The sequence below is a fragment of the Pelodiscus sinensis genome, chromosome 17 (genome assembly GCF_049634645.1).
Source record: "Pelodiscus sinensis isolate JC-2024 chromosome 17, ASM4963464v1, whole genome shotgun sequence".
Classification (NCBI taxonomy): Eukaryota; Metazoa; Chordata; order Testudines; family Trionychidae; genus Pelodiscus; species Pelodiscus sinensis.
The window spans coordinates 38,746,546-38,765,511 of NC_134727.1; the positions used below are offsets into that span (position 1 = coordinate 38,746,546).

At 43.5% G+C, this 18,966-nt stretch overlaps 1 protein-coding gene across 3 annotated transcripts in view; it reads left to right on the forward strand.

Annotated features, from left to right (window-relative positions):
• SGCD (sarcoglycan delta) overlaps nucleotides 1-18,966 on the forward strand; it is a 545,286-nt gene that overhangs the window by 217,242 nt on the left and 309,078 nt on the right. For all 3 annotated transcript variants that reach the window (XM_075900619.1, XM_075900616.1, XM_075900617.1), the window contains exon 2: nucleotides 11,714-11,888. The gene's annotated coding sequence lies outside the window, so the exon portion shown is untranslated. The remainder of the gene's footprint in view (nucleotides 1-11,713; nucleotides 11,889-18,966) is intronic.

The following is an 18,966-nucleotide window of genomic DNA, read 5'->3' on the forward strand; positions in this document are numbered from 1 at the left end:
TTATTCAAACTTAAGTGTAAAGTGTCGAATTTAAGCATGAATGACAGTTCAGAGGATTCTCTTTCAAGTGTAGTCTTAAAAGGCCTTTGAAGCAGGATGCAGGTAATCAAGTCGTTGAGACAATGTCCTTTCTGGTTGAAATGGCAAGAAACTGTTTTTTCTTTGTGATCCTGTCTAATATATGTTTTGTGGAAATTGATCCTTTGGCGAAGTGTCTGAGACGTTTGTCCAATGTATATGGCAGACGGACACTTTCGGCACATGATAGCATAAATTATATTTCTGGATGCGCAGGAATATGTGTACTTGATCTTATAACTCACTTTGTTAGGTCCAATAATGGTATCAGCAGAGTGAATATGTGGACACAGCTGGCAACGGGGTTTGTTGCAAGGGAAGGTACCAGGGTTGGTATTAGTGTGGTATGTCCTATGGTTGTTGGTAAGAATCATCTTGAGGTTAGGTGGTTGTCTATAGGAGACTATGGGTCTGTCTCCTAGAGCCTCTCTGGCTACGTCTACACTGGCCCCTTTTCCGAAAGGGGCATGCTAATTTGACAGTTCGTAATAGGGAAATCCGTGGGGGATTTAAATATCCCCCGCGGCATTTAAATAAAAATGTCCGCCGCTTTTTTCCGGCTTTTAGAAAAGCCGGAAAAGAGCGTCTACACTGGCCCCAATCCTCCGGAAAAAAGCCCTTTTCCGGAGATCTCTTATTCCTACTTCAACTCCTACTCCGACTGATTTTTCCGTGGGTCAGCGGCCCCCAACCCAAAAAGATCTCCTCCTCCCTCCCCCCGATTTGCAGTGCCCAGGATGGCAATGCCTTCTGCGGGAATGCTGCTTTACTATTCATTGACACTTTTCACTGGGTAACACATTCAAACGAGACATTCTGGGCTGGAAAGCAGAGCATGGAGCAGGGAGTATTGGGCGGGGGAGGGAAGCAATTATGGAAAGCCTAATTCTCATGTTCCACTTTTATTTCTCAATTGTGAGCATACCGGTGCTAATCAGCTGTGAAAAGCTGGCTGTGCATTGGAAACAGTTTTCTCCTGCAAAAGTTCGGAAAACACTGGCTTACGTGGCTCGCAAATGTTGCGTGTCTTTCCTGGTCGTCTTTTGGCTCCCTCCAGCATTCTCCAAACCCTTTGATAGTTCTCTGATTCTGCCCTTGAGCTCTGGGTCTTCTCTGCACCTCTTCTTTGCTCCCCTGGTTGCCCATCAAGGCTTTTCCTTGCTATTGACTCTGCTGCCCCAACCCTCATCTGTTCTTGCTGCCTCATTTTTCTGATGCTTTGTCAGACCTCTGCAGTTTCCTCCCTCCTGCTCCTCTAGTTCTGTCCTTCTGTACTGGTAACAGTAGTTAATTCATGTAACGTGCTAAAGGATTATGGGGCAGATTTTCATACAAACATTTAAAGCAACAGCACGTAGACCAGGGGTGGGCAAAAGAGCCTTCATGGGCCGTATCCAGCCTGCCAAGAGGGCGGATTCGGGCCGCGGAGGCCCTGCCTCTCCCCCACCTCCAGGCCAATAAAGGCCCGAGGGCAGGGGCGTGCCCGAAGCCTCCTCCCACCTTGCCAGGAGCACATGACGCTTTGAAGCGCCACGTGCTGCTCACAGAGCGGAGGAGACTTCACGCTCCTCTTGCCCCCAGTTCCTGATTGGCCTGGGTGTGGGGGAATGTGCCACGCTTCTTCCAGAGCATGGGTTCCTAGTGGGAAGGGGGCAGCAAAGGGGATCCTCCATCCCCAGATCAATAATGGAATCATAGCCCCACCCCTTTCCGTTAAGGCCCCGCCCTTCCTGTTTAGTCCCCACTCCTTCCGGGGTGGCCTAGCGCCACCGGGCAAAAATTATTGCCCACCCCTGACATAGATAGGGTTGCCAGGTGTCCAGTATTGACCTGGACAGTCCGGTATTTTTGCCTCCTGTACAGTAAAAAAATTCAGAAAATACCGGACACCTAAAATGTCTGGTACTTTCTGCTTTTTTCCCGGCCATGAGGTGAAAATCCCGGATGCTTACCGGGTTTTGCAGGGGAGCTGTCCGGCCCGGTGCAGGGAAACAAGATGGCGGACGGCTGTTTGGGCCAGAAAGGCTCAAAAGCATTTCTTAAAGGGGCCATGCTGGGTTTTTTAATTTTTTTAATTGTTTTTGCTTAACTCTCGGGGTCCTTTTTTTCCCCCTCAAAAACTTCGGTCTCCCCATTTTCTCCGGTGTGTTTTTTTTTGGGGGGGAAAAAAAGAACACAAGAACATAAGAACGGCCGTACTGGGTCAGACCAAAGGTCCATCTAGCCCAGTAAGCCTCTCTGCCGACAGTGGCCAGCACCAGGCGCCGCAGAGGGGGTGGACCGAAGACAATTATCAAGCGATTTGTCTTGTGCCATCCATCTCCAGCCTCTGACAAACAGAGGCCAGGGACACCATTTTATCCCCTGGCTAATGGCCTTTTATGGACCTAACCTCCGTGAAATTATCTAGCTTCTCTTTAAACTCTGTTATAGTCCTAGCCTTCACAGCCTCCTCTGGCAAGGAGTTCCACAGGTTGACTACACGCTGTATGAAGAAGAACTTTCTTTTATTAGTTTTAAACTACCTGCTACCCATTAATTTCATTTGGTGTCCTCTAGTTCTTCTATTATGGGAACTAATAAATAACTTTTCTTTATCCGCCCTCTCCACACCACTCATGATTTTATAGACCTCTATCATATCCCCCCTCAGTCTCCTCTTTTCTAAACTGAAAAGTCCCAGTCGCTTTAGCCTCTCCTCATATGGGACCCGTTCCAAACCCCTAATCATTTTAGTTGACCTTTTCTAAACCCTTTCCAAGTCCAAAATATCTTTTTTGAAGTAAGAAGACCACATGTGTACACAATATTCAAGATGTGGGCGTACCATAGTTTTATACAGGGGCAGTAAGATGTTCTGTGTCTTATTTTCTATCCCTTTCTTAATAATTCCTAATATCCTATTTGCCTTTTTGACCACCACTGCACACTGTGTGGAAGTTTTCAGAGAACTATCCACGATAACTCCAAGATCTCTTTCCTGATTTGTAGTAGCCAAATTAGCCCCCATCATACTGTACGTATAGTTGGGGTTATTTTTCCCGATGTGCATTACTTTACACTTATCCACATTTAGGGTTGTTTGGTATTTTTGCTTAAACCATCTGGCAACCCTAGACATAGACTGAGAAACAACATGACACAAACCTGGGATAATATTTTCCAAATGTCAGTTATGGTGGAACCTCAGCGTTCTGAACACCAGAATTAGGCAAAGAAAAAGCAAATACAACACAGTATTGTGTTACATGTGAAATACTAACAACATAAAGGAAAAGCAACATTCCGAGGTGTTTGCAATGCTGAGGTTCCACTGTATCAATTTGTTTCAACATGTTTTTCAACATAATAGATCAGATTTATTTGCATTGTCTGAAACTTAACCTATTGTTCTCGGTTCCTTGTTTATAAGCTTGGCTTGTGGCTGCATTATCCCAGTGTTGTACTAGTGTAAAACTGGACTAATGCTCTGGTGAGTGGTTTTTAGAGTCACCCCAACCTAAAACTGAAGCTTATTATATCATTTTTTTGGAAGTTAAGAAAGTAATTTTTTTTTGCCTATAGGTAACTAAAAATGGCTTAATAGACTGAAAATCTGTTTTGAAAACAGAATTGGAATTCAGCTTCCCAGTTAATGGAGCAGAAGTTTACGCTACATGTGATTTGAAGTGGCTGAGACATTAAAAATAATAACCTGAGTTTATAATGGAAAAAAGCCTGCTCAGAGAATGTGGTTCTGAGATAATAACAAGCTGACAATGGTATGTCCCATATAGCATAAAGTCCAGTACGTTTTGATTTCCTATAGCATTTTTTATACCAACTTACTCCCATATGTTTCGCAGAGATAAAGATTAAAGTTACAGAATTTAAAACATAGCTGGAGAGGGAAATTAAGACATATAAATAAGATTTGTTTTGAGGTGACATTTGAAAATCAGTGGAGATGAATGTTTTTCATTTATTTTTGTATTTATTTTGTCAATGGTCGGGAAGGTTTCACCTATAATAGGGCTACTCAACTTTGGAAGCCCCGGGGGCCGCAACTTAAGTGTGGTTGCATATACATGCAAATATATATGCAAATATATGCAAATTGCTTCTTTCACACTGATGGCTATGAATACAAAGCACTTCCCACAATGCCCCAGTGCACCTCATCCCTAGGGGCTAGAAACACCAACACCCTATACCGGTTGGTTCCAGCCAACCCATCCACTTGTATCTTTCAGTGCTCACCTTGCCTGGGAGATGCCTCGCCATTGTGAAGCGTGTTCCCAGTGGAGGCCATGTTCAAAGGGTTCCACCCGCAGGCTGAGGACTGAGCCCCGCATAAACCCAAACCGCACCACGGGCTGCAAATGGTCTGCGAGCCGCATGCAGCCCACGGGCCATGTGTTGAGGAGCCCTGACCTATAACATAGGGACAAAAGCCACTGGGCAGCTGGAGATTTGGCAGATGGAATGGCAATTTTTTTCATATTAACAGTACCAGGGTGCCCTAACCCCCTTTCCCCAGTTTCAGTGGAAGGAAATTAGGCCACTGCTGACTGGTTTTGAAAATCTCATTTGAAATGTGCAAAAAGGAACGTCTATGAAGTAGAGGGGAAAATCTATTCCAGTATCAGGGCCTAAGTGTATCTGAGTCTTCTTCCAGTGGTAAGGAAGGCTGTGACTCATGTAGCTATAAAATAGGAAATACCGTAGAATCCTAGGGCTGGAAGAGACCTCAGGAGGTCAGAGTCCAGCCCCCTGCCCAAAGCAGGACCAATCCAACTCAATCAGCCCAGCCAGGGCTTTGTCAAGCCAGGACTTAAACACCTCTAGGGATGGAGAGTCCACCCCCTCCCTAGGGAGCCCATCTCAGCGCTTCCCCACCCGCCTAGGGAAATAGTTTTTCCTAATATCCAACCTAGATCTCCCCCACTGTAACTTGAGACCGTTGCTCCTCATTCTGCTGTTAGTCACTGCTGAGAACAGCCTCTCTCCATCCTCTTTGGAACCCCCCTGCAGGGAGATGAAGGCTGCCCTCAAATCCCCCCTCACTCTTCTCATCTTCAGACTAAACGAGCTCAAATCCCTCAGCCTCTCCTTGTAGGACATGTGCTCCATCCCCCTCATCAAATATGTCCCCATTTTTATCTTTTAAGGCTGGTAAAAGCTTTCTGTAGCAGGGACCTGCTCTCCCTGTGTTGCTTGATTCTGCAATGGCAAAGTTCTCGTTTCCTTTGTGGTGTGGGATCCAGTCTTTGATGATGGACTTCTTTTCCAGCAATGAACAAGGACTGTCTTAGCAGCCAGGATGAATCGTCTTGCTAATGTCTTAGTGGATGCTGTGGTGGTAAAGACCAACGGTGAATTAGGATGGTTCAGAGGGGAGAATAAGACCAGGTATTATGAAAAATTGTGTTTCTGGCCAAATACTTCTAATAATCCAGAACCTATGGGGCCTAGGTGGTGCCGGATTATCAGATATGCCAGAGTATCAGGAGGTACTATAAGCTGGTTATGTATATACTGTATATAAAGTGTTCTTAACCCTTTTTATTGTACATTCTGTATACAGTATACTGTAATGTTTTAGTTTTTAACCCTTTTTTACCCTTTTCGCTCAGTTCAGCTGCTGCCGCTGTTACCTTGTGACTCATTTTTTGCCGAAGCTCACTCACTAGGCTCTTGCCATTTTGATGCCGGAATCAGGAGTGCCGGAATTTTGGATGCCGGACTATTGGAGTTTTACTGTAATAACAAATGAAATGAGTGCTGAGTTCTGAAAACCGGCCATGAGGGGCAGATCTATCAGAAATGTAGAAGGGATGCCTTTTAGAGCAATTTTTCAACAAACTGGAGTAAGGGCGATATTTAGTTTTATAGGGAAATAAAGTCTGAGTGTGGGTTTTTTTTGTTTGTTTGAATCTCTTGGAGAAGTGAGCATACATCAGTCAACAGTTACAATCAGTCTGAAAAGTTTAGCTGAATATTCCTTTCCAATATTCAAAATATTTGTTTTTTTATTATTTATCAGAGATCTGTAGCTGTCAGATAAAACACATTTCATAGGCCTTGCTCTGAAAGGAATATTTTCTATTATTGTGGAGGCAGAGAGGACAGCAAATCACGTTTCTTTTTTCCTTTGTGAATTTCCAAAGGCCTTCTTGACTATGGTGATATTGGAATGAAGAGCCAAAAATTTTCTTTGGAGTCTAACTTGTTCTGCATAGCTGTAAAGAAACCAGTTAACACATGTAACTTATAAAACAAACCTCTTAATTTAACTTCAGCAATAAGAATAAAGATAATTCCTTTTATTTTCCTTTCAGTTGGGATGAAGGGGGCATTTACATGGGGAAATACCCATATGATGATTATTGTCTTGTGGCACATTTTCATACAAAACATCTTCAGATATCATTGTTAGACCTAGCTGAGAAAACTAGATTTTTTTGAAGATCCATGTCCCGATTAAGTGCACGTCCAAGCCCCGCTCAAGAAGGAATATAAGCGCATGTGCATAAGTCCCCATGCAGTTTGCAACATGTGAATATGCTTTCCCATAATTCTCCTCTTTATTACCTTTACTTTCAGCTGAATTGGCAGAACAAACAGTAATGGCAGTAGATTCTCAAAGGCTCAAAGCGTTGAAGTGCTTTTCTCAATAAGGATGGATGTAAATCATGTACTTAAAGTGCTTTCCCTCATGGGGGTCTCTGAGTCGTTCTGTATTTTATAGGTACTAAGAGGGCTATGAGAATAATATTTAATAATATTGATTTGTGTTAGAGGTTGAGGGCAAGCTAAACCTCCTTTTGCCTTTTGACTCTAGACATTACTAGGTCTTTCAGAGATACACATTCCTGGTTTACGGTGCAAATATTTAACAGATTTCTTTTCCTGTTTTTGGGAGATATTTATTTTTTAGAAACAGTAACAGGCATGCAGACCGCAGGGTCTGAGCAAGTTAGAGCCTTGGAAAGTATTTGCAGTGAAATGATTAGTATAAATCAAATAACAAGCATCGTTAACTAGTGTTCTCCCTTCATTTTACCCAGAGACCCTTGGGCTGCACTTAAAAAAAGAGAACAGCAGAATCAGACTATCTCATTAGATTCATACCTCTAGCTCCTTGCACCCATTCTGTCATTAATTTGCAGCAACATCCCGTAACTTCATTAATTTGCAGAATAAGTCAGACTCTAACCTATCAGACTACAGCACTCCAGCAAACTTTACAATTACTTGCTGCCCATTGTAAGAAGGCTTCAGGTATCTGCACGTCTCTTGGATTACAGTGCTGCTGTTCCACCTATTTTTCTGCTGTAAAGGAAGAGAAAATGCCACAAAACAACCGAGTCTCGCCATTGCTAGAGACTCCTCTTTTATTTATGTTTTGCACTGACCCCGTGATGAATGACAAAGTATGGCTGACAAGCAGCTGTCTGAAGTGTTCTAAGTGTTCTAACTGGAGGGGTTCCAAAGTTGAAGTGCTACCATGTTTTTGTTTTTTTAACATTAGCCTTCTGAAAGGAAGGATTTGGACGTTTTTATCCCCTTTACCAGCACTGGCTTCATACTAAATATAAGGGAGGTTTCAACCTGAGTTGGAGCTAGCAGGATGAAGTGTTGATATCAGTGGGTTCCTTGAAATAGCTGCAAAGTAGAGGGAGGAGATATTGTAAAGGTAAAATTTGGGTTGCAGGGTCCTGAGGACCATGTGAGGTGCTGAGCAACCACCGCTTCTGTTAAAGTCACTGGGTGTTGAAGTCATCCCGAAGCACTTTACAAAACCATGAGCTCAATATTGTCTATATGGGAAAATGTGATGGCCATGACAGTCAGCTGTCACTTGCACGCTGCCTTGATCGATAGAAATTGTTTCTTTTAGAATAGTGATGGGCAACCTAGGCTAGCGAGTGGGCCACATGAGTGGCCCTCTGTCATTTCCGTGGGCTTGCAAGTTGGTCTCCTGGCAATGGTTAATTTTGCTCACTGCGCTCATGTACGTAGAATTTTCGGATGTGCCGATGGAACTGTCGCGGCGCTTTGATTGGACACAGAGTGTGCACGTGGCTCTTACGGTGTCGTGTGCAAATTAGCATGCACCTCCCTTCGCATGCCCTGGCTTTACGTGTGTGTCACTTTAATAATACCAATGGGGAAAACAAAAAACTACTCAGACAAAAACCAGTGAAATCCGGCAGGCCTGTGCATGGGCAACAGTGTACGAAATGTCTTGCAGGCCACCCCTAGAATCTCGATGGGCTGCTTGTGGCCCATCTAACTGCTGAGTTAGAAGGAATGTTTGCTGCAGTGCTGGTGTAACCCTAATCTACTTCCAGAAAATGCTGAGGGAGATCTTCACTTTTCACCTGGACACACAGAAACGACCCTATTAAATGTCTCCTGGTGAGAATAGAGACACTACCTCTTCTGCATCCCCGTTGCCCCCTGCTCCACCAATACTGCTCTGCCATCTTAGCCAAGCGCAGCTTATGGCTAATGAGGAAAATGATGAGACTGTGCATATGCAGATGTGTGCATGCCATCCCTCTCCCGTACAGGTGTTTAAAGTCCAGACTGGCATTCAAGAGAAAGATCTTGACTAGTTAGCCAGAGGACCATACGCTCGCTGTTATTTTCAAGTCTCCAGATCCCCTAAGTATTTAATCTTTTCCATGCCCAACATAACTTCTCCTCCTGCAGTTGAGTGGATTGTAATTAATATTTTAAGACAAGAGACCAGCTGGTACAGATGTAGCTGCCTGCCGCAGTGAGAGGTCTGCCTGCAGTACGTTAGTCAGCTACAGGGCATCTTCCCCTACTGGAGAGCAGGGGTGCTCCAACTTCATTGCACCACGCAAAAGTTACAACGCAACCTCAGGAGTGGCTGAAGCCAGAACCCACCCATGCCCCACCGCCCTGGGAGATGAGGCAGAGGCAAAGCCGAAGGGCCATCAGGCCCAAACAGGCAGTTTGTAACCTGAGCCCCACCACCCAAGCTGAAGCCTTCCGGCTTCGACTCCTCCCCCCGCTTGGACTTCAGCCCTAGAGCCTAGAAAGTCTAACACCAACCCTGGTGAGCCCGTTGAAATGGAATAGTGGCCCAATTTGGGGTCTCGCCCCACAGTGTGAGAACCACTGCTGTAGAGTGTCACGGACAAGGCATAGTGACTGGGAGCCAAGGGAAGAGATGGAGCCAGGCTCCTCCTTGAGCTGTGTGGATGCTGGCTTGTGTAGTTGTTTGTGTAATAGATGCCTCTTTAAGAAGGGCCGTGATTCCATGATCCATGCAATAGGAACATGATCCTGGAGCAGGGAGCATTGTCTCTGAAGGGATGTGCACTGAAGAAGTTACTTTAAAAAACAAAAACAACCCCCCCCCCCAAAAAAAAACCCAACAACAACGACAAAAAAACCCCACCAGATCCTGGATGAAATCCCAGATCTGGGGACTGTTAAACCTTGGGGAAATTCAGATCCTCATAACAGCAAGCTCCTGTGATGAACTATGTTGCCTCTCCTGAGCCGAGCCGAGCTAGTGCTAGTTGTTGGGGTTTAATTGATAGTCTGGTGATGGAACAAAACCATCCGACTCACTTCACTTCACAGGGCCCTGGAAAGACATTTCCTCCAGGGTTTCAGATGCTGAGTACAAAAGTGAAACCCTGGAGGAAATGTCTTACCAGGGCCCTGTGAAGAGAGTCCCAGATTAGGGAGGTGCAACCTGTATTATTTTCCACTAATCCATTACATAGAAACATAGCCCAACTGAAGAGCTGGTTAAAGACTGTTTGCTTGTCTGCATCCCTGTACATCTACATGGTAGAAATTCTCTGACTGCAGCCCAGGTATGTTCCATCTGGATTGATGCAGGAAGTCACTGCTGCTTGGAACAACGCTGATCACAGTAGGCATTTAATTATACTCGATGCGGATGTTCCACCAGTACAGGCCCATGAAACCGGAGCTCGGGAGAGGGCCGTTGTATGCGGTCGTTACTTTTTATTGCGACGGAAGTTATTTTTCCCTTCCTCCCCCGTTCCCGTGCTGAAGTTCTGTAACGCCGGAGGAGGGACTGTGACAGATCCTCGTAACAGCCGGCCCCGGGTGAATGCTCGGATTGAATCTTCAGCTGCATTTTCCAGCTCCCTGCTGCTGTGCTCGGGTTCCCGTAACGGTAGTGGTTAGGATGAAGAGAAAGTTTCTTCTCGTTGCCAGGAGCTGAAAACACACTTTCCCCTGCCTGCACTGTAATTTGCCATCCGCCCAGCAGTGTGGGAATTCAGAAACTCTGAGGGCCTGCGTAGCAGTGTATTAAGGCAACGTGCCAAGTCCTCCTCGCCCGGGAGATGTGCTTAGGCTGAGCATTGGCAGGCTGTGCTGCCCAGGGACTAAAAGAACCGTGCTGTTCCCAGTCTAAGGCAGGGCTCTCCGGTTCAGCCTGTAATGACAATCACTTGGTCTTTTGTATTGCAGTTCCCTTGAAACTTAAAAAAAAGAGGGGAATTAAAGGTTTTTTTTTCCCATTCTCTTTTTTTTTTTTTTTTTGGCATTGCAACTTTCAGGAGACAAATGGAAGTAATTGCAATTCTGTTCCCAAATGTAAACACCCCCTGAAAGCAGAACGAGGTGTGAGTACCACTCCTTGAAGCTCCTGCAGTGTCAGCCGCTCCTATACCCACCCACTCCTCACATCCACTTCAGGCGCACATCGCCTGACTGGGTCGACAAAGGCTGCATGAGAGGTAGGGCGTTGGCAAGGAATACGCCACACGAAGCTGTTCTGTTTTTCTGCCTCCCCGCTGAGGATGTTAAGAGGCAGGTAACTGGCTAGTTGTGTAGTCGATACATTTTGTCGATTAGTCGATAAGGGGAAGGGCTCTGTCCTGGTTCGGGCCGGGTCCCGGAGCTACCCTTGCTTTGCTGTGCACTTTAAATGTAGTAGGAGTCAGGCGTGCAGGCAACCCAGCCCCTACAACATTTAAACCGCAGCGCCGTGGCGGGGGTAGGTGCCAGACCAGCACGAGCCAGGACACAGCTAGGGCCGCTGCAGTTCTGCATATTAAAGGTAGTACATTACTACAATTAAAATGCAGAGTCATCGGGTCGCTTCAGCTGGGTAAGTCAGGAACCCATTTTTGCACATTGTGGCCGAGAATAGCTACCTCATAGACATGTCATAAGGCCTAATTAATTCACGTTTCCTCAAGGGCTTTGAGATTGGCGCGTGAACGGTGCTGTGCCAGCGCATTCCGGCGTTGTTTGCTTGAGCGCCGAACCGTGGGTTTTAAATTTGAAATCCCATTGTCTGAATGTGCTTTTCTCTCAGGGAAAGACTGAGACTGTGACGCGGGCATGTTACTGTACTTCTGTGGGCTCAGCCCGAAATACTATGCATCCAGGCTGAGAGTCATTTCCTGGGCGAGGGGCACCTTTGAAACAAGCAAGAGCAGTTCTTGATTTCAAAGATTGCCCTCGAAAGGTGCCACTCCTGATGGGCCCTTTGTCCTGGCTTGACGTGTCATTGTTATCCGATGTTGCCTTGTGTTCTATTCTGAACCTGCCAAACAACTGACCTTGATTTAATGCCACGCCTTGTTTTCTTTTCTCTTTCTGACTGACTTCTCTTCTGCTGCAGCTCCAAAGAACTGGAGGACACTGCATCCTCCTCAGGGATATACCCAAGGCTGAGTAAGAGCCCGTGTGGGATGTAAGAAGGACTTCCAATTGGTGGTAGCCCGAGGAACTTCCTTTCACTCCAATGTTGCTCCCAAACTAATTGTCCTAGAATTTGGACGATCAGGATTGCTAAGGTATGTGATTTTTGCCCTTGTTTGCATTCCTGTATGTTTTCTGAACAACTGTCTGGTTCTTCATATTGACGTATATAGAGGTAAATGCAACCCACCAACTGCCCCAGGCTACGTCTACACTACGAGCCTGTTCCACAAGAGGAAATGCAAATAGAGTGCTCATTTGCATATGTCACGCACTCATTTGCATTTCCTCCTTCAAATGTCTACACAGAGCTTTTTTGCGCAAAAACCTTTTGGGCAAAAGGGATCCGAGGAGGAAATGCAAATGAGTGCAACGTATGCTAATGAGCCCTCCATTTGCATTTCCTTTTGTAGAAGAGGCTTGTAGTGTAGACATAGCACCGGAGAATGCCTCTTTTGATTCAGAGAATACTTTGCAAGGTTAAAGTGCTTTTAAAGCCATGGTCCGCATGAATGACCATGTATACATCAAGTGTCCTTACTGAATAACCTACTCATTTATGTCTGCATAGAGTGGTTTTTAAAGTAGACTTGTTGATAGGTATGTGAGTTTTGAAAACTGCTGTTCTCTGAAGGATAAAGAGAAAAGAAAAAAAGAAAGAAAAAAAAAGCTTAACACATGTCAAAACAAAACACAGACAAGAGAGATAATTTCCCCAAAATACATACTTTTCTGTGTCACTTTTATTTCAGCATTGTTGGCCTAGGATGAAATTTACTTTAGCTGTTTGTTACATGATAGTCCCTTGGATAGGAGGCCCTTGTATTTGCTGTGTGCGGATTCACTTGTCACACAGAAGTAGACATTGAGTTAACTGGAATGCGTTGACGAGAAAAAACACAATGCAAAAATCTGTTGAGAGCAGAGACTCACATGGCATATTGTAAGAAAGAGTCCAGACGCATGGGTGTAGGAAACTTTGAGAATTGTAACCAAGAATCCAGACTCATGGGTGTAGGGAACTTTGAGAATAACACAATCTCTGACAACCCATCTTCTTTCATTTAATGCAAGTTATTTTCTAGGAAGGAAATTGGATTCATTAATTTATATTTTTGGATCATCAATTGGAAAGATTTTTATAAAGCTTTGGATTGAAAAACCTTAGTTCCTAGGTCTATGAGTATTTGCATCGAACCATAAACTGATTTTAAAAAGTACACACACATGTTTTATTTTCATTAACATCTGAACAAGAAGCACACACTTCCCACGCACCGTGAAGTAGAAAGATAGTGTTCATACTTACCGTAAGAGTGTTGAAAAATCCAAACAGAAATTAGATGGTTGTATATTTTAAAAGCCTCCAAGAAAATGTGCCATTCTCATACAAGAATTCTTTTGGTGTGATCAGACTAATAACACTTGTTTTGTAAATAGTGAAATTTAATTCAGATTTCTCACTAGAACGCCATTTGTAATATTTGCATACAGATTATGCTCAGTTTTGGAATGGTTGCCGTATTGAAATACTCAAAAGGCTGTGTCACTAGGGCCTGATCTACACTAGGACCTTAGTCCGAAATAACACCCCGTGGACCCCCAAGTCGATTTGTAAATGATGTGTCCACACTACCAAGCCCGTTATTCCAGAGTAAGGGGCTGTGGAATTCGAACTCTGTACTCCTGCTTTTCATGAGGAGTAACACTATTCCCAAACTTGTAAATCCGAAGTTATGTGAGTTCGGATGCTCCGGTGCTGCTAAGTCAAATTAATTGGCCTCCGGGAGGCCTCCTTCAGCTCCCTAGAGCGTTTCCTGGGCCTCGGAGTCAGAGGTAGCACATCCACATTCACAGAGCCTGCCTAGGACTGCATTCGATTCTCCTCCATTGCGAGGGCACGGAATTTCGAATTTGTAAAATCGGGTGCTCAGAAGACAAACTTAGTAAATTCAAAATAATCTAGTGTAGACACAATCTTAAGGACTATCAGAATTTCCAACTCTCTGTGCCGGCACCTTAGTGTGTACAGATCACAGTTTAATTGCTGGATTTTATCCTGGGCCAGACAATAGAAACAGATCAAAACAACGGGGTCTGCATTAGACAGTGACTGGTTCAGAGCTGCTGGTAGCTCCCTCTTTCTTGCTGCAATGATGTTAGAAGAGAAGGACTGGTGAGGGAAATGAAAGGCGATCCCTGTTCTCCCTAGGGCCCGGGAGAAAGGAATGAGAGAGAAATAATGGGGCAGAATAGAATTGCCCCAGTGCTAGTGTGGCGTTGTTTGTGATACCGTTGCTCTGATGTTGGTACATGGTGAGGCTGCATTACAGCAGTGTTCAGTCCCAAAGCCAAGATGGACAGCCCATGCTAGGGTTCCATGTTTATCTTGCACTTTTCTGCCCTCCCATTCAGTGATCCGTTGTTCTCTGATTCCTCAGGCGTCTCTATTGATCTAGTTGAAAGCAGTGCTCTACAGACTGTCCAGGAGTCTACACTGCTTATAGAATCCCACAGAAATGCCAGGTCCCTGCCATTAAATAATAAGCAGCGCAACTAAGCAAGTGTGGGTGGCAGGTATAATAGGCAGGTGAAGGCATTACCTTCCCAAAGCACCAGCCTGGCCCCGTCCAGACTCTGCCTATCGGGGGCGCAGCATTGTTGCCTCCGCGTGCCTGCCGTCCCTGTGCTCTGTGGCTGGGAAGGCTGGGGCCATGTACTGCTCCTCCGCCAGCCCTACGTTGGACCCACCGCTCATGACAGCAAACGTTTTAAATCTGTCCAAATAGTGCCTGGTTGTAATGGCCAGTATCACTGCTAACCTTGTGTCTGGAATAGAGGCTACTGGTCGAGTATTTTGCAATCAGGGAAACGCTTTCAATCCTAAAGGGAAATATTTCGCACAGCTGTCGCCTGGAAATCCTATCCGTTTGTGTTGTTGTTGTTATTGCACATTTCTCTTTTATATGGGGAAGGGAAAACATGTCAGTCTTTCGTGAGCGTGTGTGTTGCTGTCCGCCCTGTTCTTTGGAAGCTTGGTGCGCCGGAGGACGTGTAGTGATGTATTGCCAAGCATCGAGGACCATTATCTGATTTTCATGCAGCTTCAACAAATCAGAATTGGGGGGAGAAAACCGACAGATAAATCCCCGCAACCCTAGCAAATGTTTATAACACACCGGCTGCTGCCTTTCTAGCTTTAATCCAGGAGCCATGTAACAACATCAAATGGCCTTGTGGTATGTTATAACAATTTACTAGCCCAGTCACAAGAGCTATCCTCCTGCCCGTTATCATCTCGATAATGGTGCCTGTCCGGGCATGTGTGCAAGTAGAATTTTGCAGGGCCATCAATAGGCTATCAGGAATGAATCATTTTGCACGCTTTGACTTAAATATGACTCTAGGGTAGAATTGGTGGAACTTCCCCGGGTCTGCTGCGTAGGGGTAAGACCTTTTTCAACCATGTGTTTTCCCTCTGCAGATTTATTCTGCCCTAGGAACTGCTTGTTCCCAATTCGATATTGCCAACCTCAAGCATTCCAAAACCAGGAGTCAGGTCCCAAAATAACAGATTTTTCCAAAGGATAGTCTTCGAACAGAACAACACCCACTTTGGGTCAGACCAAAGGTCCATCTAGCCCAATGTCCTGTCTTCTGACAGGGCCCAATGCCAGAAGCCCCAGCAGGAAAGAACAGAACAGGAACTCATTCCCAGCTTCTGACAAACAGAGGCTAGGGATAACATTCCTGCCCATCCTGGTTAATAACCATTGATGGACCTATCCTCCATGAATTTATGACGCTCTCTTTTGATCCCTGTTAACGTCCTACTCTTCACAATATCCTGTGGCAAGGAGTTCCACAGGTTGACTGTGCGCTGAGTGAAGAAATATTTCCTGTTATTGGTTTTAAACCTGCTACCTATTCATTTCTTTGCTTTTTATTTTCCTTCAGGCTTCTGAACATTTAGGCTGCAGCTGGGTCACCTTATCAAGCTTTTCTCTGCAGTTATGAGAAGTGGGAAAGTTAATTTGATAATGAAAATAGAAATTCGCATGGGATCACACGCGTCTGGGATCGGGAACTCATGAGTGCTGCTATTGTACACCTGACCCGTCCATCTCAGGCACTCAGATGCCTCCCCTTACAGTAGTCTCTGAGTCATATAGCCTAGCCACATCCCTGGGAGATAGGGACGTGCTGTTGTCCACCTATTAGAGATGGGCAACTGAGGCCCAGAAGCTTATCTGAGATCACACTGGTCCTTTGTGATTTAAGATGCTTAATCCCAGGCTTCCACACTAATCACTGTACCATCGTTCCTTTCTGTACCCTTCTACTACTGTCTAAATTCTCTGAGCAGCCGCAAAATGAGGATCATTAGTTAAGGGATTATGAAAAGGGTGTAAAAGCAAAGAAATGAACAGGTGAGAAACAAGTCTGGCTGTGAGGCCAGGAACCTTTGGTTCATCCCATAACCCAAAGCAGTTGCTGGCGGCATTTGTGCGTTTCTGGAATCAAGCTACTTGGAGAATCAGGGAACAGTCTTTCTTTTCTCCCTGGAACCAAAGCTACAGCTCTCAGGATACAGACGCAGCCAGCTCCAAGTCCTGAATATGGCACCATTTGCTCTGTAAGTTGAGTGGAAATGACACCATATCTCTAAGTAACACTTAGCTGAAGATATTCATCTTTGAAACAAACTGCTTGCTTGCTCATGTGTGTCAGATGATCATCAGCACAATTATATAAGTGTTCAGAATTTTTTTAAACTGGTTTACAGATAAAGCACACACTAGTATTTTGTCTTCAAATGGTTTGTTTTTACATTAGTAGAGATTATAACCCTTTAAAAATCTCTTTTCTGCTCAAGAAGTGCATTTAATTAATACCTAGGAAATTGTTTTTTTAAGTGCCCATTAAATGTAGTTATTAAATTTTATCTTGCAAGTATAAGGGAAATAATCTGTGTTCATTTGATGTGTTTTATAGCTCGTATAGCAGTTAATTGTCTTTGGAACATTGATTCTTGGACATGTTCCCTTTTTTCAGGTGAAGTCATTATATGAGTTTAATGTGCTAGGTAAAAATCAGTCTTTTAATTTTTTTTAAAATCAGATCTTTTAGAATTTAAATGAAATACAGATTTAGTTTTAAAAATACACCTTTGAAAATTAAATTTGAAAACGTGACAATCTCTGTTGCAATGTAAATATACTAAAATCTATTAAAATTGTTTCCATTAACTGAAAAGAATAACATTAAGCAGTGCCTGTTTGCTGCTGAAGTTTTAAAGACAGGTAAAACACTGACGTGTGTGAAAGATGCTGTCTAAATACCGTAACTATGTATCTTGAAGTGCTAAACTAGCTTGTGACACCAGTAGAGTCTAATGCACATGCAGAGAGAATATTTTCTTCATTTAGTTTATTCAGCTAGCTTTGCTGAATAACTGGTTCATTGAAAGTTAAGAAACCATCAGGGAGCTGAAAGCGAAGGAAAGCTTCTTTTCCTTTTCCAAGTAAATAAAATACTTTGTGTAAGAGGATGAGATCTACTACCTCTAAAACCTTGAAGGACAGAGGTAACTAGAAATAATTATTTCTATTTACTAACGAGAGAGAATACTTTGATTAATACATCATTTAGTTTGAAATAGAAAACCTGGTTTTAAAATGTTTTGGATAAATTTTTTTCTTCCAGTATCAAGAAATTTTAAGGGAGTTTTGTTTAACTAATTACAAAAATAAAATTCCATTTTTGTGTATTGTTTATTGAATTCAAGTGTCCAAATAGAACCTGACACAAATCACAAGTAAAAAATATATCATCTGGTAAATTTAAAAAAAAACTCACTATTTTCAAACATTGTAAAAATTAAGAATCTGTATACATGTAAAACAAAAGTTATCATTTCTTATCCTGTATTGATGCATATTTATCTTCCTGCTTTACAAAAATAAGCACCAAATTTTTGAAAACCTGTATACATAGTTACAAGTTTATATATTTTAATAGTTACTAGCTGATGAGAATTGACATTTCTTTTGGAATATGTGACTAAAAATTACAAAGGCAAAACATTATCGAAGTGGAAGATTTAAATCAAAATTTCTTGCTTGGTGATTTAAATCAATCCACCCTGTTAGCTTTCTGTAGGCTTTTATTTTATTCATATTTTTGAAAATCTAAATTACAGTGTCACATTTCCCTAGCATCTCCCTGACCTGTATTGAATCTTTGCTTATTAAAATTCCTTTGCATTCTTGGTTGATTGTATTTGCTGGTGTCTAAATTTTCAGAATCAGCCATTTTTTTACATGCATCACATTTTGAGTGCTGAAGAGAAGATCTCTAACGTGGCCATCCAAATTGGATGTGCAGTCAGTAAATTTTTCCGTGGGGGACCCCTCCTCCCACCCGTGTTGAGTGAATGCCTTCTTACTGTTGCTAATCCAGTTTTACCTTTTCATCGGCTTTGTTCTAGGGAAGTAGGCCTGTATACAATTTCCTTTCCTGTGTGTGTATGTCACAAATAAAGGCATACAGCATTTTCATGCAAGTGAAAATATTCATGTGAAGCTTTTCAAGCACGTCTGGACTTAGTTTTCTAATGGTAATAGGCCGTCTTTTCTATTCTTTGCATCTTCCTGGAAGATCAGAAGCTTTGCTCTTAACATACCAAGTTTTCTGATGGCGCCGCTTGTTGTCCTGTTCACCCAACCCGTCCTGACAGGACTTTCTCTGATTCTGTGCCACTATGATGTATCAAAACATGTTCTCTAATAACAAATCTGTGAGTGAGAGAAAATATCATTGGCAGTACTAAGTTGAATTTATAAGAAATTCTAACCCTACCATGGGCCTTGGAAGAGATCTATGAAGAAGAGAATGATATCTTGATGACAGTCGTATAGTCCTTTGACCTATACTTAAAAGTCCTTCATATAGTTATATAATCTTTCTACTTATACTTAAAAATACTATAAAGTATCCTCTATTCTTGGTAGGCGTTGGTTACACTGTAACACAAGTGCTTGGTCGTGCCGTGAGGGCAGGGGACTGGACTTGATGAACTTTCGAGGACCCTTCCGGTTCTAGTGTTCTAGTATTCTATGATTCGAGTATATAACAAAGTCAAGGGTCCATCATACACATCAAAGACAATCC